Here is an 8,175-nt window from a genome sequence, read left to right as displayed (position 1 = left end):
GCATGGTCATGATCCAAAACTTTATCATCCGTTGGATCGTATATTGAACAAATAAGCACCGTTAAATTTAAACAAAATTAACTTCTAATTCTATAAGGCAACTGATATCTACCTGCATGTTTATAATTTCTTTTCCGAATCCAAAACAAATTCTGTCTTTCACATGTTTATGATTTTTTTAATTCAAAATAAATATTTCCTACCGGCTTTAATTGTATAATCATATAAATCGCACCGTCACAAAATTATTTTTATCTAATATATTTTAAAATTAATAAGTCTGATATTTTAATCCCAAATAAATATTTCCTACCAGTTTTAATTGTAGAATCATATAAATCGCCCCGTCACAAAATTGTTTTTATCTAATATATTTTAAACTTAGTAAGCCAAATTTAAATCATATTATAATAATTCTAATATAAAATACATTTATATATATAATCTAATGGAAGTTGATGTCACATATTCTACTCAATATATATTAAAATTTGATAGAAAAAATTTAATACCTTAGCATGATACATAGGAGAAAAGGAATTGATTGATTACAATAGTTTATTTGAAGCCACTAATGGTTGTGACAGTATATTTTATACTGCATCGCCGCTGTCGGATGATCCAACATGTGTGACCAGTTTTTTTTTTTTTTTACAGAAACAAGTCTGAAAAGTAGAACCTATATATTTTTACAATAATTCTAACTTAAAAAAAATCATAATTTCAAATTTTATTTATTTGAAAATTTTAATTTATTATTTATAAATTAAATTCTTTCACACCATTTATAATATATTTAAAAAATTTATAAATAATTAAAAAGCTCCCGTGCCTTGCACGGGCTATAAGCTAGTAATAACTAAAGATCCCAACTTTTTCTTCAATCTCCAACTTGATACATTAAAACAAGAAAAGATTACGGGATAGATCTCACCGGTAAATATTATAATTATTTAGTAGTTTACAGTAGAGGAAGAGAGATGAATAAATGCACACACATGAGTGAAAGGTGAAAAGACAAGCTGAAGGAGTCTGTTTTTAGTATTTGATCATTTATATAGATAAAGGAAAAAAAAAGACGTTAGTAGATTTAATTAATATTAATTAGGTTAATGAACTTGATATTACATTTACCTAAACAAGTATTTATGACACATACTCGTCTTTCTGACTTCTTTTACGTGTGTTATTATCTTCTTCTTTTTTTTTACATTTGATTCTACACATTTTATACATGATACATATTAATTAATGTAATAATATTTTTCATCACAATTATTCGTGATAAATATTTTAAATTTTTTAAACAAATATTAATATAAATATGATATCATATTATTTATAGTAACATAATAAATATAATTTATATTTCAAAAATCTTCCAAAAAATGTTAAATTATTTAATTATACTCATTTTCAAATAATAACCCAATTTTTTTATATCTATTAAATATATTAAAAAAATAAAAAAGTTTGGTAAAATTTTGTTGTTTTTTTTTAATAAAAACAAATACTAATGTTTATACGCATATATAAAAGGGTTAAAGTTTTGGGGGCCTTTTTATATTTGGGGGCCCTAAGCAGTGGCTTAGTTTGCTTTAGGGTAGAGCCGGCCCTGTTAATATCACGCAGTAGAATAGCTGGAATTAATAAAAAGAACTTCTGCTGGATCGCTGCTTTTTCAGAGACTTTTAAGCAAGGCGGGGCAAAGAAAAGATACAAGAGCTGGTTGTCTAGTTGCTAATAGTAATAAGCTGGCAGAATTTGACACACGCGACAAACACACGGTTTTTCTTTCAATTCGATTTTACTTGACAACCGATTTGTTGGGAAAATGATCAACGTACCACCGAATTCATGTATATATATCCACTTTAGTGATGGTGTTGAAGAAGAAAGTAGGTACGATATTGGGTGATTAAGATGATGGAACATGCAGGAGTGGATAATGATCGATGAAGTAGCTTGAAGTGGGATTGTTTTGTTTAGTCTGAAAGAAAGAGTTTACTATTTTAGTATTTTTACATAAAAGGTTATTTAAGTGAATTTCTTTTCGTCATTTTCATTTTTTATAAAAAAAATCATTATTTAAGTTGTATATTAAGCATAATTTTTCAACTTATTTTTAAAAATTAAAAGAAAAAATAAGAATTAAATTTCTATTCAATAGAATAAAGAGGGACGATTTATTATTTGTCAGATATAAAATTAATAATTTGATAAACTAAATCGCAAATTATTTTAAATAAGTATATATATAATTAAAAATTCAATTCCGTAAATCAAAATAAATAAAAAAGAACTAATATATTCGACTTCCCTCAAGCGTATTAACTTCTAAATTATCTGTCTCATCGTTATATTAACACTAAGGGCTGGTTTATTAACGAGTGAATGAGCCCATCTGAACTAAAATCAGTCCATTTTTGTTCATCTAGACTGTTTGAGATTGCAAATACGTGCTTGATGACAGTCTGGAGAGTGAAAGCCCTAACTAACAACTTTTCATGTACTGATGCCCAAAATAACTATATGTTCAGAACGTGCCCAAAATACCTATTCAAACACGCACACAAGGAATGCGTGTACCGTAAATACGCACATGGACTTGGATTAAACACACATGAATTTGGAATATATACACATAGACTGTGCACGCATACTTCAGATGCGCAAGTGCACACACGCATGTGGCTCATGCGCGGGTGTTGTACCGCAGGTTACTACACACACCACTTACAACTTGCAAGCGCACACGTGAGATGCGTACATGATGCTTCATTTTAAGCTTTCCTTATGTCATCATCTTTAAACTTTTGGAAAGAAAATAGGTGAAGCAAAGTGCTCTATATGCACTATAAGACTCGACTCCCGAGGAGTCTTAAGAGAAAGAGAGTGAGCAGATGAATGAATTTATGAAACACAGGATAGTTTCGCATGTTTATGAATTCTCATACACGCATTTCAAGTATGCGCGCTTGAATGGGTAAAAAAGACAGTAATCCCGCTAATTGATATTTCGGGCATTTCAGTTATCAAATTACGACATTTTGGGCATTTTCTCCAGTCTGGACGGCTCACGTTAAAAATTCTATCTCAATCATCCAAGAGATGGAGATTTTCACCGTGAGCTTTATATATCTATAATAGCATGTCTATTATTGTGCAAATTATATTCATTATTGTTATGATTATTTATTTATTAGTTACATTTATTTATATATGTTCCCACTATTTTTTAAATATATCTTCCATTGACAATGTTATAGAAATATATTTCTTAAATTATAAAAATATTTTATGTTATATAATAGAATAGAATTTTATATTATATGATATAATAAATTTTGTGTAAAAAATAGTCATGATTTATAAAATTATGTTTTATTTCTAAATAGACAAGTTATTTAAATTAAATTATGTATATTATGCATAATAATCAATAAGTTGAATTTGTTTGATAAAAAAATATTTTTATTTGTAAATCTTACCATTCAGATAAAATGAATTAACAAATAACAAATTTTGTTCACCGTTCATCCAGATTCTCAATCATTTAGCAAAATTTGTTCAGATTTAACAAATGACTTCTGTGAAGTTTATGCGGGCTAATGCATACACTATCTTTATTAATTTAGTTATGTATTACATAAAATATTCATGATCTCCATGATAGGAGGATTCCTTTTCTCGTATAATATTTCTATTTTAAATATAAATCGTTTGGTTTTTTAATACATATTTTTTAATATGGTTTTTTCATAAATATCTAAGTGTAAAATTGTTTTGCAAAAATACTATATTTTTTTTAAATATTTTACAAAAAATTATACTTCTGAAAATATTTACAAAAATACTGTATACAATTCGTTGCAACCACTTGCAACCAGATGCAACCATATTTGCAACTTCTGCGGGGCTAATCAACAAAAGTTGCATATAGTTGCAGACAGTATTTTTGCAAATATTTTTTAAAAAGTTAGTATTTTTGCAACTTTTTTCAAATATAGTAAAATCGCAAAAAATGTTAGGAAAAATTGGTATTTTTGATGAATTCTCATTTTTAATTATAATATTGGGAAAAAAATAAAAAAAATTAACAATACAATTGGAAAACTTAAAAATGCGTATTAGAAAGATAAAGAAATTATATTTTAAAATATAGAGAGAATTAGTGGTTGTTAGAAGTTAGTTAGAGATTAGTGGTTTAGTATAAAAAACCATCTGATAGTCTAGCTTTATTTTCAATTTTTGTACATATATTTTCTTTCTTCAATATATGAGTTTTTCTCTCAATCTGTGAAATCTTCATATGGTATCAGAGCCTAAAAAACCATCTGATAGTCTAGCTTTATTTTCAAATTTTTGTACATACATTTTCTTTCTTCAATATATGAGTTTTTCTCTCAATCTGTGAAATCTTCATATGATATCAGAGCGACGAGCTAGTTTCCGTCATTGTTCCTCGCTTTAAGCTTTGTTTCGGTTCTGTTTTTCGTGATTAGTTGTGTTTTTTGTTGTTGTTGTTTCGATTGAGTTTGCATCAATATCAGATTCAATCGTTTGTTTTTCGTTGATTTGAGGTAGATATGGTTCAATCTGATTCATCTTCGGTTCCTCTTGGTTCGAATACTGCAATTAATTGCAATGATCCGTATTTCTTGTCTTCAAATGATAATTCGAACGCTCGGTTAGGAGCTGTGGTTTTCAATGGCAACAATTATGTGACTTGGAGTCATAGTGTTACTTCAGCTCTTGGAGCTAAGAACAAGCTCGGATTTGCTAATGGAACTCTGCTTCGTCCTCCTGATGATTCTGATGATCTCCAGAAGTGGATCCGCAATGATTACATGGTAACGGTGTGGTTGATTAATTCAATCGATGCTTCAATCTCTGAGAGCTTCATTTTCACTCCTTCTGCTCGTGATTATGGCTTGAGATTCAGGAGAGGTATGGACATGCTAATGCTCCTCAGTTGTATGATATTCATAAGAATTTGATGAAAATTGTTCAGAATGATGATTCAATTGTTGAGTACTATAACAAGCTTAAGAAAGTGTGGGATCAGTTACATGTTTTAGATCCTTTACCTGAATGTACTTGTGGTATAATCCTTAAGTGTTCCTGTGGCTTTGTTAAGAAACTGAAAGATGCTGCTCAACTAAAGCAGTTGATTCAGTTTATTGCTGGATTAAATAGCTCTTATGATCAGGCTAAAATAAACATCCTAAGTATGGATCCGTTACCTCCTGTCAATAGAGTTTATCATATGTTGCAACAGATTGAGCGACAGAATGCTTTGGCAGCTTCACAGTCTATAGAGATGAGTGTTTTATTATCTGTTAAGAGCAGCAATGTCAATTCTGCGAGTTCAGGTTTTTCTCAAAATCATAGAAGAGAGGTAAAGGATGCATCAGGTAAGAGGCAGAAGCCTAATAGATTTTGTAATTTTTGTAAGGTGAAGGGACACTTGAAGGATCAGTGCTTCAAGTTAGTAGGATATCCGGAGTGGTACAAAGGTAAACAGAATACTAGTACTTCTGGTAATCGTACTGCTAATACAAGATTTGCAGCAAATGTTCAAGAGTCTCCATTAGACTTTCCTATTCAGGATTCTTCTTTTCCTATTGATGATGGAAATGCTGCTTTATATAAGGATTTCCTTCGTTTTATGCAAATGAATCAGTCTGGAAGTCAATCTGGTAGTACTAGTCATGATCCTCAGTCTGCAGTTAATTTTGTTGAAACTTGTTCAGCATTCAATGCTATATCTACAGATCAGTGTGCAAACAAAGAAGTTTGGATCATTGATACTGGTGTCAGTGATCATATGGCTGTTTCTTTGGATGTATTTTCTGCCACACAACAGTTGCAGCATCCTTTCCACATTGCTTTACCAGATGGAGGTTTGATTGGACATTTTCATTCATCTACTTGTCTGTGGCAAGACTTCTGGATCAACACAATTTGATTGGACATTTTCATTCATCTACTTGTGTTTTCAAGGATTTGAATTCAAATGAGATCAAAGCTTCTGGAATTAGAAATGGAGGTTTGTATAAACTCATTTCTACTGATGATTCTACAACTTATACATTTTTTGTGTCATTGGCTGCATCCTTAGAAGAAACTATTACAGCTGTTACTCCTAGTTGTTCTCTGGTTCATAATCCTGAAATTTCTTTGGAGACTTTTCATGCTAGACTTGGACATATGTCTTTGTCTAAGTTTTCACATTTGACTGGCTATTCTGTAGCAAAATTAGGTACAGAGTTTCATTGTGAAGCCTGTATGTTAGCTAAGCATCACAAGCTTGCTTTTTCAGACTCATTGTCTACTGCAGTCAAGAAGTTTGATTTGATTCATATAGACCTATAGGGGCCTTATAAAACTCCTTCTCTGTCTGGAGCTACATATTTCTTAACTATCCTTGATGATCATTCTAGGACTACTTGGACTACATTGCTTCATTCAAAGACTCAGGTTTTCCAAGTGATTTCTGGTTTTTTGGCTTATGTCACTAAACAGTTTGGTACTTCTGTTAAGACCATTAGAAGTGATAATGGCACAGAAATTGTGCAACAGTCCTGCACATCCTTGTTTAATTCCCTTGGTATTATACATCAAAGGAGTATTCCTGGAAACCCTCAGCAGAATGGCCGTGTTGAAAGAAAACACAGACACTTGCTTGACACTGCAAGAGCCATTAGAATTCATGCTAATTTGCCTTTAAAATTCTGGGGATATTGTGTTATGGCATCTACTTTTCTGATTAATCTAATGCCTTCTTCTGTGTTGTCCTGGAAATCTCCTTATCAAGTTCTAATGGATTCTGAACCTGATTATGCTCAACTCAGAACCATTGGATGCCTGTGCTATGCAGCAGTTAAGTCTACAGACAAATTTGCTTCAAGAGCATTAAGATGCATTTTCTTGGGTTATCCTTATGCTCAAAAAGGCTATAAATTGTATGATTTGGATAATCATAAGGTGGTTTTGAGTAGAGATGTTGTGTTCAAAGAACATATTCTGCCTTATAAACAGCCTGATTTGTCTAATCAAGCTTCAACTTCTGCCATGCCTGTTGTTGATTTTTCAGATGATTTTCTGGAGAAAATTCCATCTTCCAGTCCTTGTGATGGTTCACAACATGACACTCCTGCATCATCTTCTTCACATGATGATTCAAATGACCATGTGGTATCTCCACCTATTACAGAAGCTGTTTCTGAGGCATCTGATAATGTTGTCATGCCAGTTAGAAAATCTTCAAGGATATCAGTTATTCCTAAGAAGTTTGATGATTTTGTTATTACTCAAGGAACAAAATCAACACATTTCTGTCAAGCTTTTAATGTCTATACTGAGACTGATTTGTCAACTTTCAGTTCTGCCTATTTAGCTACTTTGGACAAGGTCTTGTCTATACATGAACCTACAAGTTACTATCAAGCTAAAAATGACCCTAAATGGGTGGCTGCTATGGAAGCAGAATTGCAGGCTTTAGAGAGCAATGAAACTTGGGAATTGGTGGCTTTACCTCCAAGAAAATCTGCAATTGGATGTAAATGGGTTTTTAAAGCTAAGTTCAATCCTGATGGCAGCTTAAACAAATGTAAGGCCAGACTAGTTGCTAGAGGAGATAAGCAGATTAAAGGCAAAGACTATAAACATACTTTTAGTCCAGTTGCTCATTTTACTACAGTTCGAACTGTTGTTGCACTTGCTGTAGCAAAATCATGGCCTTTACATCAGTTTGATATAAACAATGCCTTCCTTCATGGTTTTGTGGATGAGGAATTATATATGCAGCCTCCTCTTGGGTATAATGTTCCTCCTGGCATGGTGTGTAACTCAAGCGTTCTATATATGGCCTAACTCAAGCGTTCTATATATGGCCTGAGACAGGCAGCTAGACAATGGAATGTGGAGCTAAGCAAGCATTTGATCAATCTTGGTTTTATGCAGTCCAAACAGGATTATTCTCTGTTTATCAAGGTTTCATCTTATGGTAACTTTACTGTTGTGGTGGCCTATGTTGATGACTTACTTTTGACTGGCAATTTACTGTCAAACATTCAAATTGTTAAAGATTCTCTTCATAGAGCTTTTACTATTAAAGAGTTGGGTGAGATGGCATATTTCTTGGGCATTGAGGTTTCAAGGTCTGCTGCT

The sequence above is a fragment of the Daucus carota genome, chromosome 2 (genome assembly GCF_001625215.2).
Source record: "Daucus carota subsp. sativus chromosome 2, DH1 v3.0, whole genome shotgun sequence".
Lineage (NCBI taxonomy): Eukaryota > Viridiplantae > Streptophyta > Magnoliopsida > Apiales > Apiaceae > Daucus > Daucus carota.
Note: the sequence above shows the minus strand (reverse complement) of the source record.